General features: G+C 43.6%; 1 protein-coding gene across 1 annotated transcript in view; it reads left to right on the forward strand.

Annotated features, from left to right (window-relative positions):
* Ankh (ANKH inorganic pyrophosphate transport regulator) overlaps positions 1-22,590 on the forward strand; it is a 138,715-nt gene that overhangs the window by 59,325 nt on the left and 56,800 nt on the right. The window lies entirely within an intron of this gene.

Below are 22,590 nucleotides of genomic sequence, written 5' to 3' on the forward strand. Positions count from 1 at the left end.
GGCCGCCGCGGAGACACACAGACAGGGATGGGGGGTCACCGAGGAGGGGCGGGGGGGGGGGGGGGGGGGGGGGGGCGGGGCGCGGGGCATGCACCCACATACATTTACTTTGTCCATGTCCTTCAGAGTGGGTTCTCTCTAGTGTAAACAGATCCCAGAGATATTAATTCTGTTTACCCCAACACAACTCTGCCATCAGATAAGCGTTCGCTTAGCAAACACATTTGCTGTGCAGGCCGAAATGGCTCGTTGGTTAGCATTACTTCTTGCACTTAGAGAAAAACATTTTTCCTCCAGTGGGTGGCCGCTCCATTCATTGTTCAACCATCAGCAGCACGGAAGTGCAGTGACAGCAAATATACAGGGAGAAGGCTCAACGTTGCGGGTTGCACATGGGCCGCACCTGCCAGGGCTTGGCTTGCTGTTGCCAAAGGGCACACAGCTGGCAGGCCCACTAGGTGTCTCTTGCAAAGTGACCCATTTAGGACCAGAGTTCCCTAGAGTGGAGGAGCCGAGGCAGTGACAGTAGAACTCTCATTCTAAACCCTGTATAGGGGCTGGTTCTGGCTGCCTCATCCTTTGCCTATCTCATCTGCTGCCTCATCCTTTGGGTATCTCTTGGTTACTCAACCTCTCACTCCATACCTAACTATATAGACCTCAGGGAGCCTTTCAGGCCATGGTCTTGCTGGTATCTGGTCCCTTACAGTGTTCACCTGGCTGCCTGCCCTGCCTGGGCCTAACCTCTTGAGTTGGAAGCATTCCCTTGAGGTACATGGCACAGTTACCAAGACCAGCCGGCTTTAGGGCCAGGCCATCAGTACTGTGAGAGTCCAAGAGAAGTCCAGTCCTAGGAACTATCACTGTACATATGTGGAACCCATGTTGGCTTTCTGAGTGGCAGAAGAGTATGTCACACTGAGTCTAAAGGTTCTGACAGTGTCTTCTAGTCACCTCTCAGCTCAGAGTCCTTAGCTTGATGCTAGGGTCAATATAGCCTAAACAGATAGCCAGACTCAGCCGACACCTTCTTTGGTCTGTAGACATGGGTCACCCCCCTTTCCTTTACCGAAGGCTTTGCTATAAGTAGACATCACCCTAATTGTCCCTTATTTAATTTCAATGCTGAGTGGTCAACCCAGGCAGTACTTTTGGCCTGTGGTCTCCACACCCCGTCTTTGGCAGAGGTGTTCACTCACTCAGCACTCTGCTGCCACAGCTAGCAGCCCTGAAATGCCCCTCTCCTTGCAGCATGTTAATTTGTAGCCTCTATATGGAACAAAAAGGCACATCCTTCCCTCAGGGAGCGTAACACAGGCATGACTGATAAGAGGCAGACACAAAATGGGGCCTTGACTCACGTCATGTCACACGTTGGCACCCATCTGGCTTACAAGCATGGATGCGAGATCTAACTCTATTATCTATTGTCTTTTATTGTAGGCCTGTTTATATATACACACAGTGTCACTAGATCAGTTTTCCAGTACTATTCCTTCACAGGTTTGCCCCCTTCTGTTTGTTACATGGAAGCTGAACTCTCCCATCTGGCCCAGAGACCCTAGGCTTTTTCTCTGCTTGCTCCTCCTGCTCCCCTCCTGCTCCCAGAGCAGGCAGAACTTGCTCTCCTGACTCCTCTCTATGACCCTCTCTGTATGTTTAAGATTCTTCTCTGAACACAGAGCATGCTCTTTAAACCAGTGTTCTTGCTGTGCTCCCTGTCATTGCTGGGAAAGCAGGAATCACCTTTTAGACCTCCTGCCCAAGCTCCACGGCCCTTGTCTTGGACTGAAACAGGCACAGGGTCTGACCACATTCTTCTTAATCAAGTATCTACAGACAGGCCCCTTCCCAGTGCACCTGGGGGGTTGATGCTGCCTGATGAGGAGTGAACCCACAGGAGGCCCCTCCAGGTGTTATGGAGAATCTGTAGGGGTCCCATTGGAAACAGCTTTGCTTTGCTTTAGTTTGGTTTTGGTTTCAAGACAGGATCTTGCTATCCAGCTTAGGCTGGACTGGAATTTACTCCAGGCTGGCCTTGAAATTGTGATAATCCTCTGGTCTCCCCTGCATGCTGGGATTACAGGTGTAAACTCCCAGTGTTCCAGCAAGTATTGTATGCATTTCCTTCTACCATGTCAACCAAAGAGGGCAACTACTGAGTGAGGAGAAGCTTCACTAACGTTGCTTCTGGCTGCTAGCAGTAAACCAGGTTTTACTCTTATTTAGCCATGAAACCATGTTTTAAAGAAAAACATCAAATAAGGAAACATTTACTACCTCTGGGGGTCCTCAGTGAAGTGGCAGAATTGATGTTTCTGTCTCTCTGGTTTGCCTTTTGCATGGAAACTACAGAGCAGCTAGTTAATTCCTCTGTTACTGTCTCCCTTCATGGACTGGAATCACTAAGTCACAGGCAGTTTAGAGCAGCAGCATGGTCACTTCTAGAAGACCCAGCTCATTTGGTTTACCCCATCTTCAAACCCTACCCACCTTCCTAAGACCTTACTAACAGGTGTGCTGACCCAATGACTATGCTCTGACTCTGGCTATTGGCTACAGCTAGTCTAAAAAGGAAGTTAATTCTAGCAGATTTACCCTGGAATTTTATGCCATGGGTCTTTATGCCGAGTATTTAGTCTGCCCTGAGGCACAACTGCACACTGAGTGTTGCTGGGAGCCTCAAGATTCCTATGTGCCAGGGCTTAGATTTGGAACTCTTGCCTCAGATCATCTGTACTGTTCTTGCTTGGGGAAAGTAAGAAGGTGCATGGCATATGTCCTAGCTTTTTTTCAATTGCTGTGATGAAGTACTGCAATCGCACCAACTTATAAAGAAAGCATTTAATTTGAGGGCTCATGGCTCCAGAGGGTTAGAGTCTATGCCCATCATTTTGGGGAGCCTGGCAGCATGGAGGCAGGCATGGTGGTGGAGCAGTAGCTGAGAGCTTACGTTTGATCCATGAATATGAGGCAGAAAGACCTAACTTCATTGACATAGGCTTTTGAAACCTCAAATTCCACTCCTGGTGATACCTCCTCAAGAAGGCCACACCTCCTAATCCTTTCCATATAGCTTCACCAACCAGGAACCAGGCATTCAAATACATGAGCCTTTGGGGGCCATCCTCATTCAAACTACCATAGAATGTGAACTCAGTCAACCCCAAATTTATCATATATGAAGAAGACTTTTAGAGATATTCCTGTCTGGCTGAGGTTACTTAATCTCAGAGAAGCTGAGTCACATACTTACAATCACTCAGCTTGCATGTGTCTAAAGTTCCGATCCTACCTCTTGGGAGCTTTTCATCCTTGAGAGCTTATTCTCCCCACTGAGCCCCTGTCTGCCCACCCTTCCCAGGAGCCAAGACTGACTACTTTTCCAGCATTTTAGGAGGATCAAATTAAATGTGGTAACTCATGAGAGATGCCCAGCCAGACCCCAGAGATGTGCAAGAAGGCACTTGAGAACGGTGGCATCTTCCCACTGTTCTTTTAAGGGATGTTTTTTAGAGTTCTACTTAGCAGCTCCTTTAAAATACAATTTACAAAGAGATAGAAAAGAACCAGTGAGGAGGTGATTTGGTCTTGTTCCAGGTGTATTTTAAGGCTCTACCCTTTTTGCAAAGTTTACAGCCAATGTCAACAAGTACTCGGTTTGTCTAATCTTTCTGTGGTTTGCATAGAAGGTAGATTGGATGTTTTTCAAAGTTGGGACTTCCTGTTTTTCCTCATCCATGTTTTTCTCTTTGAATTGTTCAATTTTTGCACCAGCCAAGAAAACACTCAATACAGTCATATGGGATAACTCTCACATTCCATATATTTTTGTGAGGATTAAAAACTAGTTGATAAAATGGCTTGTTTTATTCTGTTTGGTGTACTTCCATACTCAAATAGAAGAAAATATCTAGGAAGAGACAGTTTTGTTCTGTAAATGTAGAAAGACTACAGTAGAACCTGAGTGTATTTTAGACAACCTGCTGGGTTTATTCTATGGAACTGATCCGTGGTGGTACACTGCGAGGGAGGCAGATCTCCCTGGTGTTCGCTGGTCAGCCACTGTAGTTGAAATGGTGAGATCCAAGTGCATTAACATTCTCAGACATATGCACACACAAGGGCCTGCACATATTTCACACACACACACACACAAAGTTGTGAAGGCCAAATAGTGGGTACTTAGCTTAGGCCTTTCAGTCTCCAGGACTCCGGAAGTACAACATGAGTCTGAGTGATTGCCCTGAACCTGAATGTCATCAGAGACTATTAAGTTTCCTTTAAAAACTACAATTAAACCATAGAAGGCTCCAGAGTAATGCTAGTTAAACCGTACCAGTGTTGAGTTGGAATGCTTTTTACATTTAGAATAAACACTATTATATATAATATATTATATATAAAAACATATATAAATATAAAACTTATAAATATATAAGTTTTTATATATTCTATATATATTCTACATTCTATATAATATATAATGCAGGGTGGATTGAGATGTGGTCATACCCATATACCCACACAGTGACCACTTAAAGCATTAAACACTTTTTTCTTTCTGTACAGCCCCACTGGGCACATTCCATAGTCCTTTGTTCTAAAGGCTTATCCTGTCCGTTTTGGTCAGCTAGAGTTACAGTCCTAGCTGTCGGCCTCATCCAGCTATCCTGCCCACATCTGACCATTTGCTCAGTGCTTGTTCCACTTGCATATTTCCCTCTGCCCTTCCCCTGGCTTCTCCTCATCAGCTCATTGAGTCTGTCCTCCTTAGTGTCTAATCCTCAGTAAATGTGTCCCTGGCTCTCAAATTTGCTAGGCCTATAAAGAAGTGTACAGAACCACTGAGTTGTTATGCATACCTGCAGTGCCAGGAATTCTGAGGTAGTAGCAGAAAGATCAGGGATTCAAGGTCATCTTTGGCTGCAGAGGGACTTCACGGCCAGCCTGGGATACGTAATATCGACCAGCAAAGCAATAAACCAACCAAAGAAAGATGCAGACACATTTAGCGCATACAGTGTGTCTTCCTAGCTCCCAGCTCATGTATATGCTACACTGTCCATAGAAAATTAAGATGTTCACTGTGGCAAACATGGTGTTAGACAGATAGGCCTAATCATTAAGCATAGCTGGGCAAATGAAACATGTCTGTGAGTAAAAAAATAAAAATAAAATTGCCAGCAGTCGCTGTGCCAGGAGCAGTTGTGGAGCATCAAGTGGTTAGAGGGGTGACAGGGGTTACAGCCTGAGTCTGTTCTCAGAGATGGGCAGAAGGTGAGAGGAAGCCACTCACTGCTCTTCAGCTGAGTTGGGAGACAACTGAAGAAGTTAAAAGACTGGGCTTCATACGGGGATTTTGGGTTTTCAGTTTGGGGTTTGGGCGGGGGGGTTGTTGTTGTTTGGTGGTAGTGTTTTTTATCAGTTTGTGTATGTTTATGACTTTGTTTGAGACAGCATCTCATTCTATAGACAGAGCTGGCCTTGAGCTAGCAGCAATTCTCCTGCCTCTGAAAGACTGCTATTGCAGGCACAGGCCACCATACCTTGCTTTGTGGTTTGTGCTTTTTGAGGCTGTCTCACTGTAGCCCAAGCCACTTTGCAACTCACTAAGTAGCACAGGTTGGCCTCAAATTCATGGCAATTCTCCTGTCTCTCAAAAGCTGGAGTTACACACGTGACTCAGCATGCCTGTTTTCTCATACTTTCCATGAAGGCAACACTGATAGTCCGGTACAGTTTTTAGGGCTCTAGGAAGCCTTTTATGACCTGCAGACTGGCCAAGATGCCTTTATGCTCTGGAGACTCCATTATGGTTGTTTTACTTCTTTTAGGCAGTTCACAGTTTAGGTACTGAAGTCAGAAAGAGAAGGGACATGGCCTGAGGAGCTACAGGCTTTTGGGAAGCACACAACTCCTAGGGTTTAGCCTTGTATGTCAAAAATCACGGTGCTTTCCAGGCAAGTTGAGCAGGGAGGAAGCTGCTTAGCTAGCATCCCAGGTGAGTATTGAGAGTATGTTGACAACAGGTCAACATTTGCTTGAGGGAGGGTGGTATTTACATTTTCAGGCCAGGAAACAAAGCACCTCATTGATTTTTGTATGCCTTGATAAAGCTGTTTATTTCCCCAGGTTAAGCCACTGAAAGTACCCTGTGGTCTTTTCCTAAGTAATGCAGATATGAGTAAAATTAAAATGATTTTGCCCTTCTAAAATAGCCGTATTCACAGCTAGCTATATGTAACTCTCTAATTCTTTAATTCCTTTTCCCTGCTCGTACACATACCTTTGCTTACTTTTGCTTACACTTGCTATTGGCTCAATATACTGAGCTTTCCCCCCTCTGGCTTTGTGTCTATTATTCCCTTGTGTGGAGATACCGTATCCTTTAGTGTTTCCCTATCAGTGGATGGTCATGTTGTTGTCAGCTGTCTGCTGTTCCAGACTGCTGCGATAAACATGCTTTTGTGATTCCGTTCTGCCATGGTACTTTGGCTTGCATCCATTTATGGAGGAGAATTGCTGGATCGATGGGTTAATACACTTTTAATTTCTATTCCTCTTTTCTGTGTTTGCTTTTTTTTTTTGAGACAGTGTCTCTCTTTAGACCAAGCTGATTCAAAGCCCCAGTCCCCTGCTTCAGTCTCCAGTGCCTGGATTCCAGGCCTGCACTGCCATGCCTAGCTTATTTTAATCCTTCTTTCATAGTACCTCTTCCTGATACCTACAGCAGTTCACACTGCCTGCCAGTATTGTATAAAATTTCCCCTTTTGCCTCATCTTTGCTACTACTAGATATAATCACTTGTTTTCAGTTTTTAATCTGATGGTGATAGCATGTCTGTTTCATTTCCTCAATTCCCACTGAAGTGTGGCATCTTTTTTTCTGGTTGGGCCACAGTGCCATCCCTTTATGAGCCTCCTTCTCTGCAGTTCCCTGTCCACAGTGTCAGGCTCCTTTGTAGATTTCATTTTGTGTTTCTAGTCTTTCCTCCTGTATGAACTTAAAAATCTTTTGGCATTTCTTTAAGTGTTTCTCTGCCATTTGATATTCCTTTATTGAGAATTCTCTGTTTAGCTCTGTACCCCATTTTTTAATTGGATTACTTGATTTGTTGCTGTTTAACTTCTTGAGTTCTTTATATATACTGGATATCAGCCCTCTGTCAGATATAGGGTTGGTGAAGATCCTTTCCCAGTCTGTAGGCTGTCGTTTTGTTTTGATGACGGTGTCCTTTGCTTTACAGAAGCTTTTCAGTTTCATGAGGTCCCATTTATTGATTGTTGCTCTTAGAGCCTGTGCTATTGGTGTTCTTTTCAGGAAGTTGTCTCCTGTGCCAGTGAGCTCAAGGCTCTTCAATACTACTCAGCAATTAAAAACAAGGAAATCATGAAATTTGCAGGCAAATGGCGGAAACTAGAAAAGATCATCCTGAGTGAAGTATCCCAGAAGCAGAAAGACACACATGTATATATTCACTTATAACTGGATATTAGACTTATAGTATATGATAAACATTCTAAAATCTGTATACTGAAGCTAAGCAAGAAGGAGGACCCTGGGTAAGATGCTCAGTCCTCATTCAAAAAGGCAAACTGGATAGACATCGGAAGAAGAAGAAACAGAGAACAGGACAAGAGACTACCACAGAGGGCCTCTGAAAGACTCTACCCAGCAGGGTATGCTGAGACCCATAGCCAAACTTTGGGCAGAGTGCAGGGAATCTTATGAAAGAAGGAGGAGATAGAAAGACCTGGAGGGGACAGGAGCTCCACAAGGGACTTAGAGGTCTTTTCTGATACTCCAACAAAAGACCATGTGTAGAAATAACCTAGAACCCCTGCACAGATGTAGCCCATGTCAGTTCAATCTCCAAGTGAGTACCTTAGTAAAGGGAACAGAGGCTGTCTCTGACATGAACTCAGTGGCTAGCTCTTTGATCACCTCCCCATGAGGGGGGGGGGCAGCCTTACCAAGCCACAGAGGAAGATAATTCTGATGAGACCTGATAGGCTAAGGTCAGATGGAAGGGGAGGAGGACCTCCCCTATCAGTGGACTGGAGGAAGGGCATGGGAGGAGAAGAGGGAGAGAGGGTGGGATTGGGAGGGCATGAGGGAGGGGGCCAGAGCTGGGATATAAAGTGAATAATTTGTAGTAAATAAAAAATAAATAAAAGGTAAAATTAAAAAATCATTTGGCTTAAGTCCAAGTGAAAACCCAAACTTCTAGATGCTAACTCAGACTCCACGAGACTTACAGATAACTCTGGCAAGAACATTCATGAATTTCTGTTGTTTTGTCATCAAGAAATGGTTTGATTCTTCGTTTACTTGAATCTTAATGTTTGTCCTTGAAGAGCCAAATACTACAATTTGTTTTTAATTTAAGAATTCCTGTTTTAGAGGCTCGAAAGATGGCTCAGGAGGTAAAGGTGTTTGTCATCAACCATGACAACCCAAGTTTGATCCTGGTGCCCTATCATGAAAAGAGAGAACCAACTCTCTCAAATTGTCCTCTGATCTCCACACATGCTCTGTGACACAAGCACATACACGCTCACATGGAATCAGTCAATCAATCAATACTTCAAGCAAGTATTCTCGAGAATTTAGTAATGTCTAATGAGAGATATTTTACGAATCTGATATAGTTTTAATAAGCTTATTGGTCTAATAGAACAAGAGTTATATGTCTATAAGACACAGAGAAAGAATATACATTTTAATTTTTCTTTTTTTTTTTTCTTGACACCAGTTCCTTTTAAATAATAAATATACAGTAGGGAGTTTTATTAAAAAAGATTGAGAATCTAATTCTCCTAGTATACAGTTACATTATTATTGTCCTCAGTGATACTCTAAAGAAATTTCTATTTTACAGGGAAGATTTAATACTTCTGCATGTAAGTTCTGTTTTCTTTGGGGTCCAGTCTGAGCAGCAGTATTGCAGAACCCATAAAGACAGAAATAACCGTGTTTGGGTAGTGGGAAGCCTTGAGGAGAACTTTGCTGTTCTTAGCCTTCAGCTGTCAGAAAGATGGATTGACCGTAGGAAAACCCCAAGCCCATCACCTGTGGAAGATTTATCAGGGTAGGAGCTGCTGCAAGGGTACTGGGAATAACCCACAGACCACTGTGTAGCCAGTTGATGCCAGGCCACTGTCCTGCTATCCATGGGAACATCACAGTCTCCTTCTGTTTGGAGTCAGTGAGGCCTTGACTGGGGTTGTGCTAACGTCCATGGAAGCCTTTTCCAGGGACCAACGTCCACTGTTGTTTACAGGAGCCAGTGCTCATGTTAGAGCTCCCTGGGAGCTTCAGCCTGGGAGAGTCACTGAGCCCAGTCTTCAGGACAGTGACCAGACCTGGGCTTATCACTAGACACTGTGACCTCACTCCTTCCTGACTCAAAAAAATCAAGTGGAGAGAAAATGAAGAGTATATTTGATATTGACCTGGGTCTTCCACATGTATGTACACACACATGCTCCCTCACATACAACACACAGGCAGAATAAAAAATGGTAGCAACTGCACAAACAGTGCTCTGAAATAGACGTTAATTTGGGGATCTGAGTCACATCCGAAAAAAAGACTCTAGAACAGGGTTTCCCACAGCAGGGGCTGGCTGCTCAGGAACTGTCTTCATCATCTCTTTGTCACTGGGGCCCAGTGCAAGTTGATAGCCACTTAGTATAAATACATTTAAAGCAAACATGGAAGGCAATAGACCACGTGTCTCGATACATATTTGTCAGAAACTAGAACAGCAGGATGTGGAGATTCAGATAAGGTGGCAGAGTAATCAGAAAAAAAAAAAAAAAAAAATCTGGCCAGAGGGGACAGAGCAAGTATGGAGAGTCTGTAGAGGTGCTCCTCCCATCCCATAATTATCCTTCTGTTTGTTTGAATCTCTGTGCACATGTGTGTGTACATGCATATGGAGGCCAGAGGCTGACACAACCCGTCTGTCTCAGTCTCTCTCCACTTTGTTTTTAATAGAATATCTTTTATTTATTCGTCAACAATATCATACATATAAACAGTGTGTCTTAATCCTGTCCACCCTCAACTCTGCCCTCATACTCTTCCGGGTCACCATCCCCTTCTATTTTGATCATATCATTTCTATTTTTTTAAAAAGAGGTTTATTTTATTTTGCGTATATGAGTGTTTCGCTTTTTGTGTGTGTGTGTGTGTTTCTGGGGCACTTGAAAATCAGAAGAAAGGGTACCCCTAGAACTCAGAGTTACAAATGATTGTGAACCACCATGTGGGTGCTGGAACCTGGGTCTTCTGCTCTTAACCACTAAGCCATCTATCTAGTCTGGAAGCCTGGACTTTCTCCCTTATTCTTTGTTTGTTTGTTTTTGCTTTGCTTTTTTTGTTGTTGTTTTCTTGGAAGGTGAGTCAGGAGAACCACTGAGTCTACCTAGTACTGCCTGCTAAAATGCTTGGCTTGATCTTATGGAATCTTGCGCAGGAAACCATAGCTGCAGAGAGTCCATGAGTGCAATGGCCATGTCGTATCAGAGGACAGCATTTCACAACACTCTTCCCCAACCGTTAGCGCTTACATTCTTTCTGTCCCCTCTTCCATAATGAGCCCCGGAGCAGGGTAATATTGATGCTCCATTTAGGGCTGAATATTCAATACTCACTTATTCTCAACATTTTGAGGACCAGTTAAGAATCTTTGCATCAGTTTCTGATTGATGTAGGGAAGCTTCTGTGGCAGTGGCTGAAGGCAGCTCCAGTGCGTACAAATACTTAGAAAGCACCTTGATGATGTAACAGCAGGGTCTCCTTTGGCCTCTGACTTCCCACACCAAGGACCTTTGAGCAAGGTTTCAGTACCCAAGCATGAATTCTCCCATGGAGGAGGCCTCCAAATTCTATCCAAAATCTTCGGTTATCCCTGTAACTTTTATAATACTAGAACACTAGTGGGCTGCTCACAAGAGCTTTCTTTTACGGAACCCACACTTACCAATTAGGCTAGACCAGCTGACTTGCAGTCCCCAAGGAGCCTCCTGTCCCTTTGTCCCCAGCCTGAAATTACAGACACATGTCCCCACTAGCACATTGTTGCTTAGATGTTAGGGCTCTGAAGTAGGCCCTCATGGTGGCCTGGCATGAACTCTACCAACTGAACAATGACCCCCCCCCAGCCCCTCCTGTTGTTTAGATCTCATGTGCAGGGGTGTCATGGTGACATATTAGCCAGGAAATATTATTTGAGCACCATGTGTCTGTGTAAGTATAAAAAGCTACTAGGAAATAAGATGTTTCAGTAAAAATGTGACATCATGGTGAAAAATGTGTTGTTTTTTTTAAGAGCACAGGAAGCCTTTAGTGTTTTTCTAAAGGACACTAGAATTTTCTAGTTTTTTCTTTTTTTCTTTTATTTATTTATTTTTTTCAGATAAACATGTAGCCCGAGGATGACCTGAACTCCTCCTGATCTGTCTGCTTCCTACCTCTCAAGTGCTGGGATTATAGGCATGCAAGTGGCTAGCACCAGAATCTCTTATATCCCCTCTTTGTAAAACCATCCCCAGTTAAATTTGGCTGAGCAGATGAGGTTTATATCTAAACAGAGGATCAGGAGAGGTGAGAAGAGTTCTGTGACAGTAAAATATTTCCTCTTGTGACTGTTTTCAAATTAAGAGGGTAACTAAAAAATACTTGATTGCCCCAGACCTATGAAGACACTGAGAAGAGCACGTTGAATTAGGCCACACTTCCTTGTCCTTATCTGGTGGTCACCACCTATTGATCTATCATATATATCTAGATATCTAGATATACATACATGTATGTGATAGATATCTATCTATTGTATATATCATATATGTGTATATATCATATATGATATATATGTATATATATTATCTATCCATCTAATTCACTCTTTCATTTTTTTTTTTTTTTTTTGACACAGGGTCTCACTGTGTAACCGTAGCTAGCCTAGAACCTGCCAAATAGACCAGGCTGACTTGGAACCCACAGGGAGGTCCCTGCGTTTGCCTCTCAAATCGGTCTCTATATTTTATAAGCTCTTCTCCCTCCAACACAAATGGCAGGGGCCACCAGTGTCATCCCTTGGCTGGAGCAGGTCATCTCAGGGTTTCCAGCAAGCACTAAATACGGACATACGGTGCAAAGCCACATTTGACTTCTAAAGAGACCAGGCTCATTTGCCTGCTGTTTTCTTCAAACCACAGCCTCATGTGTGGGTGTCAGGCTTTTGGCTGGAGCTCCAGCTAGACAGAGTTGTATAGATCCTTGAGAAAATAAAATGTAGCTGGAAAACTACCGGGAAGACAAATGATCCAATTTAACTCAAACTACTTTTTAAAATACAGACAAACAGAACAATAACAGTGGAAAATTACAGGAACCCAGAGTCCTGGGGTGGACTACCATCCAAAATGGCTGACCATCCCCAGTCATTAGAAGACGCTGACCCCACAGGTGGTTGTTTTAATTCCCACACCTGTACGAATGTCACCTTCCTGAAGACGTTGAGTTCAGGAAAGATTTTTAAGTTATCCTTTAACTGTTTCCTGATGTAATGGGTGTGACAGGCACCCTGCAGCTATAGAGAGAGGGATCATCTTTAATCAAACGACTTAGAAAACAGCCCAGACTGTCTCCACACAAAACTAATGATTGTCTAGCCTGTAAGCCTCACTAGTTTTCTCTAATCCAAGATGAGACAAGTGAAGGAAACATCTTACTAAAAACATAAAAAAATTTAAAAAAATGGGGCTTTTAGCATTGAACAGCATACCCCAGCTGGAAACTTTGTAGAGGAATTTGAAAAGCCATTTCTGAATGAACAGCATGAGCTCCTCCTTATAAGACCCTGGCCTTCAGGTGGAGTCTGAGCCCTCAGTCTAGGCACTTACTGGATTGTGTAGCCATGCCTCTTGAATGCCCTGTTTCCTCACCCTCCCCATCTTCAGAAGTTGGAGGTCCACAGTGGCACAGCTCACTCTACTTTTGTTGGGGTTTGTTTGCTTTTCTGGGGTTGAACCAAGGTCTTGTGTATACCTTCAGGCCAGGCTGCCAGCCCAGCAGCTGAGCTCCTAGCCTGCTCTCTCATTTTCTCTACATCTTATCCTCTAAAGTTTGATTTTCTTCTTAAGCAACTAAATTCCTCAAAATGATTTGACTCTGTCAGAGAATAGTTTGCCTGTTTTCCAGAGCCTTCCAAAGCAACTGATATTGGCCTCTACTCTCTATTGGGAAAATATTGTGTCTAAGCTTTATGCTGACAGAGCTAGCCAAGTGGCCCAGTGCTACATTATTTGTGTCCTTGTGACTGTTAAGAGCCAACTGGGTGCCCAGTTGTGTTGGGTGAGACTGTGATGGGGCAGAAATATCAGGGGATACCCTGCCTATCTACTCAGCACATATCAGAACTGCAAGGACAGGGCAGTATACCTATCATTACTTTGCATATTTTAAGTCCATAATATCTACCAAGAATAGTGACTGCTCTTTTCTTTGTAACCTATGAAACCAAGCCAAAAGCTAGGCTTTTACCCATGAATGGTCACATAATGTGTTATAGACCACCTGTCTTTGTTCCTGTGTTGTACTCACATGCATGGTATTATCAATGCAAGAAAATGGAGCACAAAGAAGCCAAGTCAGACTGAGCCTCCAGGTGACTACAGTACAGTATGTGCAGCAGTGGGGCCTGGGCTGCATATGGAGCATTGCACAGCAGGAAGGAGGGGGGAGAAGAGGGGGCGGCTGCTCCAGAGTCCAGAGGTTTCTTTTTGAGATGTGCACAGTGTAAAAACTTAAGAAGTCAGGTCAAGCAGGAGAAGAAAACTGTGGATATGAACAAGGCTTCACAGAAGAAGTGCAGAGGACATCTAAACCAAGCCCTAGATAGATATCCTTGACCTGCCTGATGAGACTGGCCCTTGCACTGTAACAGGGGTGAGGTAGTGAGGAAAAGCCTAGGGCATGGGTGTTTGATTTAGGTTTTTTGCATTAGTGAACAAGCAATCAGAAATTTAGTCTTACCTGAAGGTCTTATTACAGAAGAATGGCAAGTTGGGTCCTCCTAAGAGGGAATGAGGACTACTGTAAGGGGAATCGGAGCCAGCCAAGCTGCTGTCAGCTGTGGAGGCTGGAGACTGTCATAGCAGCAGGTTGTGTTCCTTATTAGATTCTAGCAGTTTTCCGAGTTAAAGCTTACAAATGCAGGTAAGTGTTGCCGGGATAACTTAGTATTGAGTCCCAGAGACAGTAGCAGACTTGACCTCTGGGGGATGATGAAGGGGGCTCAGAAGGACTGCATGAGCTGTCATTGGTGTGGAATGACAGCAGGTTTAAGGAAGCAGGTGTCTCTTCCTGATGGATCTCACTGTGCAGTTTAGCAGACTTGTCTGGTCTACAGATCCCACGCTAAAAAATGTTGGGAGTTTAGGGTTTCCTGTCCTACACAGTTCATCTGGGAGAGATCAGCTCAGACCTGTGAGATTTCATAGCCATTTCCCTGGAGGGTGTAGTTTTTAGTTTTTAATAAATGTCCTGTGGTTTGCTGTGGTTTATCAAAGCAAACAGGCAACCATGAGTATGGGCAGTGCTAGGCCTGTGGCCCACCATTGTTTCTGGGAAGTTGCTGTGTCTGTATGTTATGCTCTGCACTGCTGCTGGTCTTTTGTGGTGATCTGAACTGTAAGGATAGAGATCAGTGCTGTTCCATGTAGGACTAGGACTGAATTGTAAACAAGGGTTAGTGCCACCTTTATATATGTTGGGATGCTAAAAAGTCTGGCCACAGTCTAAGCTCAAGTGCCTTTGCTTTGTAAACTGTGAAGCTTTATAAACTGGCCTTGAACTAGCAGGTAAACCTTAATTCTGCTTTCATGAAGGCCTCATTCATCAGGATGCCATCCTTGGTACTTTCTGAGCTGAGTTTTAAGGCCATAGCTAGTCCTCTAAGTCTCCAGCCACAGCAGCCTCTACTGGACTTGGATTAAGATATAGCTGGGTTTTGAGCAGCATTGCCAGACACCTCTGACCTACCCAGTTAACTTTGCAATCCATCCTAGTCACATGCCAGCAGGACCTAGACATGCATGTCCTTCACAGGCCTGGCTCTATCACCAGAGAACTACGCAGAAGAATCTTGGCTTTCTCTTCCTTTCTATCTATAGCCTTCCCAGAGGATCTCACACAGTCCACCAGCTTCAAATGCTGTCCCTGTTCTGATGACTAACAAAGGAAGTCTATATACTCAGAGGGCTCTCCTGCCTGCTGCACACCCAACCAGATCCATCAGCCTCTCCTTTGCCTCTGTCCCCATCTTAGTGAACACCACACTGCTCAATAGTGACTCAAACCGTGAACCTCACCAGTCACTCATTTTCACATTTGCCTCACACCCATCATCAAGACTATCTCCTGCTCTAGGTGCCTCCAAAATATCTGCTTCTGTCTGTCTGAACTACACTACATTTCTGTGCCAACACCGCTAGTAGATCACCATAGCTCTTGACCTCCTTGCACCCTCTCTTTTCACAGCTGGTGACAGAACTATATTTTTCACCCCATATGGGATGATCCTGGTTTCAAACCCTCCTTGTCTGCTCTTCACTCCTTAGACTCAGCTTCCCACAGGACTCTGCCTCCTATTTATTTATTTATTTATTTATTTATTTATTTATTTATTCATTCATTCATTTATATTTTTACACTTTATACATTTTATATCCTGATTGTAGCCCCCTCCCTCATCTCTTCCCAGTCCTACCCTCCCTCCCTCTTCCTCCCTATCTTCTTCCCCTAGTCCACTGATAACAGTTCTCTTCCCCTGCCATCTGCCCCTAGCTTATCAAGTCTCATCAGGACTGCCTGGATCCTCTTCCTCTGAGGCCACATTGCCAGGGGGAAGTGATCAAAGATCAGGTAACCAAGTTTATGACAGAGGCAGCCCCTGTTACCTTTACTCAAGAGCCCACATGGAGACTGAGTCTATATCTGAGCAATGGATCTAGGTCTTCTCCATGCATGGTCATTGGTTGGTGCATCAGTTTGTGCAGGGGCCCCTGGGCTCAGGATTTTTATCTTTGTTGGCCTCCTTGTGGAGCTCCTGTCCCCTCCGTGTTCCCACCTCCATAAGACTCCCTGTGCTCTGCCCGAAGTTTGACTGTGAGTCTCAGCATCTGCTTCAATCCCCTGTTGGGTGGAGCCTTCCAGAGGACCTCTATGGTAGGCTCCATTCCTGTTCCCTCTCTTCCACTGCTTCTGGTGTCTATCCTGTTTGCCATTGTGAGTGAAATTCAAGCATCCTCCCTAGGGTCCCCCTTGTTGTTTAGCTTCTTTAGGTCTGTAGATTTTAGTATGGTTGTCCTGCCTTCTTACTGCTCCTCACCCAACTGGCTCCTCATCTTGGTGTCAGCTGCAGCTCTGCTTATGGTGCTTCCTCTGTCTCTCTGAAAGGGTTCCTCCTAGGACTGCCCAGCTCATGGGCCTATTGTTTTTCTTCAATACTCATCACAGTGGATGTTCATACTTCTTACGCGTGTCTTATCTCATTCTCCACTCTGTCGTCCTTCTGTCATGCATGGGATACCCTGCCAAGCTGTGGTTCTGGGGACAATGCAATGAAATGCAGGGCTCTGTTCCGTGGAACTCAGGGAGACAGACACTAGGGAAGGCAACAAGTAAATATACAACATGTCAGGAAGTGAACAAAAGATGGGAGGGGTGTGGCGATAGAGGCACAAACAACAGGTGGCCGCAGGGCATCAAAGCGTAAAGAAGGGAAGAAGCCATCACAGATAAATGGAAGATGGATGCTGTGCTTTTGAAGAACGTAAACTACTCAGAGAGAGTTAATTTTGATCCATCTTTCAAAAGTGCCAGGAAGATTGAGTAGAAAGCTAAGTGTGCAAACAAAGCCAGAAAGTAGAACAAAATCATCTTATCACAGATGGTTAAAGAATAGCAAAGACTAAAAGATGCTTCCAACAAATTCAGTAAAACGATCAGTGGTGCTTCATAGTAACAGTAGTTCTGGTATCAAGAAAATCATGAAGTTAATAAATTGGGCAGATTGGAAGGAATTGCTGTAAATGGGAACAAAAAACATTAAAACATTAATGTAGAACACGTTCTTGATACTGAAGATTTTTGTGCATTTTAATATTAAAATCAGGATTAGTTTTTCTTAACAAAGTATACATTTAACACCGTCACCCCAAGCATGAGATCAGTGGGATGGTCTGACAGGCAGTAACATCTCATAATTAAAAGTCCTTGCTCTCAGCGTCCTTTCTAGACTAGTAAGTTCTTGGTGCTCCTTGCCCAGCCTGTCTCTCTCTCTCCCAAGGTCATGTGAGTGACCCACTCAGCAGTTGAAAGATAGAAACAGATTCCGGCTGAAGTCTGAGGGTGTGAATGCTCTTTCCTAAAGTGCTGTAACTGTTGGGCCCAACGAAGCTCCTCAGCCTTGCCAGCAGCTGTTGCTCGCATTGACTTTCTTCCCACTTACCTCAGCTCTAGGTCAAAACTCAAATGGGGAACTGTTGGTGGAAATAGAAAGGACAGCCAAAGGTGATGGATTGTTGTGGTTGTTGTTTGGTTTTTCACAACAATAACAAAAAAAGGTTTGTCAAGGAAACATGAAAACAGTCGCTCCTACATAATATAGGTATGCTGCGAAGTGTATCTGAAGCTTGTGCTAATAGCGTCATTTAAGTTTTAACACACTTTAATGCACTAGAAGCAAATGGTTCACTGGCTGGTAGAAGGCTCAGCAGGGTGTTTTCCACCAAGCCTGAAAACTTGAGTTCAGTCCCTGGACCCTATGTGGTGAAAGGAGAGACCTCATTCCTGTAAGCTGCCCTCTAGTCTTCACATACATGCCCTATCATGTATACATACACACATATATATTTTAGAAAAAAAAGGACCTTTAAAATTTAAAATCATAGATTTGAGGAAAAATGGGGAGGGTTTCAGCTAGACAAGTTCTGAGAGTCTGAGAAGGGGCTCTGTGGTGTGATGTTGGCCCTATGGCTTATCCAGGTTCTGGGAGGTTAAGAACCTGTTTAAAATCTGTTCTGAGCTGGCTTTTAGAGGAGTAAGACCCGAGCTAAATAGATTTCTTGTCCGTTGTGAATACTGAGCAAGCGCTTTTGAAGAGAGTGGAGCAAGCAGGATAGGGTGCTGGGGACGAGAAGTAAGGACCTGTGTCTGCTGGAGTCTATTTCAAGGTCCCACGGGGAACTGTACCAGAGCAACCCACCCGGAAGCAGGGATCTCATCTTCATAGCCCATGCCTATCAGTGCTTAGCTTTGTAGCACCTGGGGATCCATGGAACATGATGGGACCACCCACCTCCATCCCAGGTTCGCAGAGGATGAACTCAGTAGGAGAGCAAGTTGGTAAGCTTTGAAGCAGAGCAAGATCCTTATCAAACACAGGATTCATTTCCAGGGAGTTCCTTGGTTTTCAGTTCGCCCTATGATGTTAAAGTATTTGATCCACATTGACAGAAGGAAAAGTTTGCTTCTTTAAAAAAAGAACAAAACAAAAACAAAAAAAAGTCACCACTGCTCTGCAAACACTAAGAAGGTTCTTGTAGAAAAGTTCAAGTTATTACAGAAAAAAAAGAAACAACTTTGAAATATAATTGAAAAAAGTTTGTCCATCAAACTCAATGGAGAGAAACTTAAATCAATCCCACTGAAATCAGGGACAAAACAAGGCTGCCCACTCTCTCCCTACCTCTTCCACATTGTACTTGAAGTCCTAGCCAGAGCAATAAGACAACTAAAGGAGATCAAGGGGATACAAATCGGAAAGGAAAAGGTCAAAGTGTCACTATTCGCAGATGATATGATAGTATATATGAGCGACCCCAAAAATTCAACCAGAGAACTCCTCCAGCTGATAAACACCTTCAGCAAAGTGGCAGGATACAAAATCAACTCAAAAAAATCAGAAGCCCTCCTGTATACCAAAGACAAAAGGGCCGAGAAAGAAATTAGGGAAACAACACCCTTCACAATAGCCACTAATAACATAAAGTACTTGGGGTGACTCTAACCAAGCAAGTGAAAGAGCTGTTTGAGAAAAACTTCAAGTCTCTGAAGAAAGAAATTGAAGAAGATCTCAGAAGATGGAAAGATCTCCCGTGCTCATGGATTGGTAGGATTAACATTGTGAAAATGGCCATCCTGCCAAAAGCAATCTACAGATTCAATGCAATTCCCATCAAAATACCAACTCAATTCTTTACAGACCTTGAAAAAAAGATTCTCAGCTTCATATGGATTAACAAAAAACCCAGAATCTCCAAAACAATCCTGTACAACAACAGATCATCTGGAGGTATCTCCATCCCCGATCTCAAGTTGAACTACAGAGCAATAGTAATAAAAACTGCATGGTATTGGCATAGAAACAGAAAGGAGGATCAATGGAACCACATAGAAGACCCAGAAATAAACCCACACACCTATGAATACTTGATTTTTGACAAAGAAGCCAAAACCATTCAATGGAAAAAAGATAGCATCTTCAACAAATGGTGCTGGTCCAACTGGATGTCCACATGCAGAAAAATGAAAATAGATCTATATTTATCACCCAGCACAAAACTAAGGTCCAAGTGGATCAAAGACCTCAACATAAAACCAGATACTCTAAATCTGTTAGAAGAAAAAGTGGGGAACAGCCTAGAACTCATTGGCACAGGAGACAACTTCCTGAACAGAACACCAACAGCACAGGCTCTAAGAGCAACAATCAATAAATGGGACCTCATGAAACTGAAAAGCTTCTGTAAAGCAAAGAACACTGTCATCAAAACAAAACAACTGCCTACAGATTGGGAAAGAATCTTCACTAACCCTTTATCTAACAGGGGACTAATATCGAGTATATACAAAGAACTAAAGAAGCTGAAAAGCAGCAAACCAAGTAATCCAATTAAAAAATGGGGAACAGAGCTAAACAGAGAATTCTCGACAGAGGAATATGGAATGGCAGAGAAACACTTAAAGAAATGCTCATCCTCATTAGCCATCAGGGAAATGCAAATCAAAACGACCCTGAGATATCACCTTACACCCATCAGAATGGCCAAGATGAAAAACTCAAAGGACAACACATGCTGGAGAGGTTGTGGAGAAAGGGGAACCCTCCTCCACTGCTGATGGGAATGTAAACTGGTACAACCACTCTGGAAATCTATCTGGCGCCTTCTAAGACAATTAGGAGTAGTGCTTCCTCAAGACCCAGCTATACCACTGCTAGGTATATACCCAAAGTTTGCTCAAGTACACAAAAGGAATATTTGCTCAACCATGTTTATAGCAGCTTTATTTGTAATAGCCAGAACCTGGAAACAACCCAGATGTCCATCAACGGAGGAATGGGTACAGAAATTGTGGTATTTTTACACAATGGAATACTACTCAGCAATCAAAAAAGAGGAAATCATGAAATTTGCAGGCAAATAGTGGGATCTAGAAAAGATCATCCTGAGTGAAATATCCCAGAAGGAGAAAGACAAACACGGTATATACTCACTTATATAGACCTATAAGATATGATAAACATAATGAAATCTGTACACCTAAAAAAGATAATCAAGAAAGCGGACATGGGATGAGATAATCAATCCTCATTTAGAAAGACAGATGGGATATGCATTGAACATATGACAGGAGTCTACTGAGCACATTTGAAAGACTAACTAGCAGTGTTTTCAAAGCAAAGACTCATGACCAAACCTTTGGCAGAGTACAGGGAATCATAAGAAAGAAGGGAAGTTAGTCTGATGAGGAAAGGATAGGAGCTCCACAAGGACCAAATATATCTGGGCACAGGGTCTTTTCTGAGACTGACATTCAACCAAGAACCATTATGGATATAACCTAGAACCTCTGCTCAGATGTAGCCTGTGGTAGCTCAGTAACCAATTGGTTTCCCATAGTGAGGGGAACAAGGACTATTTCTGACAGGAACTCAATGACTGGCTCTTTGGCCTCCCCACCCCCAAGGGAGGAGCAGTCCTGTTAGGCCACAGAGGAGAGCTTTGCAGCCAGTCCTGAAGATACCTGATAAAACAGGATCAGATGAATGGGGAGGAGGTCCCCCCTATCAGTGGACTTGGCAAGGGGCACGGTGGAGATGAGGGAGGGAGGGAGGGGCTGGGAGGGAATGAGGGATCGGGACACGGCTGGGATACAGAGTTAATAAAATGTAACTGATAAGAAAAAAATAAAATAAAAAAAAAAGGTTGTCAAAAACTAATTTTATAGTTCCAACTTTGTCAGCAAAAGAATGAATTCCTACAGCTGTCATACGTGTTTATTCCAGGCTTTTCTAAAATTGTTTTTCTGTGGTGGTATTTCCCTGCAAGTGCACCCCTGCCTCCCAGAAGCTCCCTGCCCGAATGCCGTGCTCTGAAAGTGCACGGACTCAGCCGTGGGATTCAGCAGTGTCTCTAGTAAAGACGACGGAGTGTCATAAGGAATTGAAGCCCCTGAGTTTGCTTATTTCTTCTGCCCTCCTGGCAAGCCCAGACAGACAGTGTGTTATATTAGAGACCCACGAGATGCCTCAGGTTGTGTGTGCATACACACACACACACACACACGCACACACACACACACACACACAAAACATAGCACGTCTGTAGTCTGAATATAGCTTACAAGCTGTTGGCATTCACTTAAAATTGGAAGGGTTTCGTCCCTGCCTAGTGCTACATGAACTAAGTAACATGCTTTATGATTGACAACCTGAGAGCCAGGGAAATGTAGAATGAGTTTGCTTTGTGGAAGTTTAATGGTTCTTAAGTAGTTTATGTTTGGAGAGCCATCGTGGGTTTGGTTGTTAGGTCCAACTTTTCTTCTTTCTCAAGCTCATTGGTTCACTTAATGTTCTGCGTGTCATCTTTAAGGAGTGTTACAAAGTGGCACTTAGGCTGTGCCGCAACTGTTTATGGAGAAGATTATGAGCCACTATGTGCTCAGTAGAAATGGGGCAGGCAGGGAAATGGACCTGCGCTTTGAGTTAGCAGAGTAGCAAAGCTTTTATGACGGGGCTGTGTGTCTGGTAGAAGAGGGAACGCAACAGGTAAAGGCTGTAGGGTGTCATTATTCCAAAGATGATTCTATGATGGCGAGTACACATCGTTAGATGTTAGTAAAAACTCCTGGGATATAGGACACAAAGAATGAGCCCTCCTGTTGACTACATATGAGTAATGGCAGTGTGTTGCTCTAGTTGATCACTTCCAGCCAGAGTTCCACTCTGGGCCATGGTGCTGATAATTGGGGAGGCAGTGTGTTTGTTGTGGGAGGAGATAAAAGAGAACTCTGTCATTTTCACTCACTTTTTCCAAGAACTTAAAACTTCTCTAACAATAAAGTCTGTTGTAAAAAGTAAATAATAATGTATAACTGCTGTGTGAAAGGAAAAAGGGCCTAAAGGGAGCAAGAGACGGTAATGGAGAGAAGGACAACATATTGCCTGCTTCTCTTATGTGGATCTGGATTAAATACATACACATGCATGTAACACGAAAGCAGAATGG

Source organism: Psammomys obesus, unplaced genomic scaffold (assembly GCF_907164565.1).
Source record: "Psammomys obesus unplaced genomic scaffold, mPsaObe1.curated_primary_1811, whole genome shotgun sequence".
In the NCBI taxonomy this organism is placed as follows: Eukaryota; Metazoa; Chordata; class Mammalia; order Rodentia; family Muridae; genus Psammomys; species Psammomys obesus.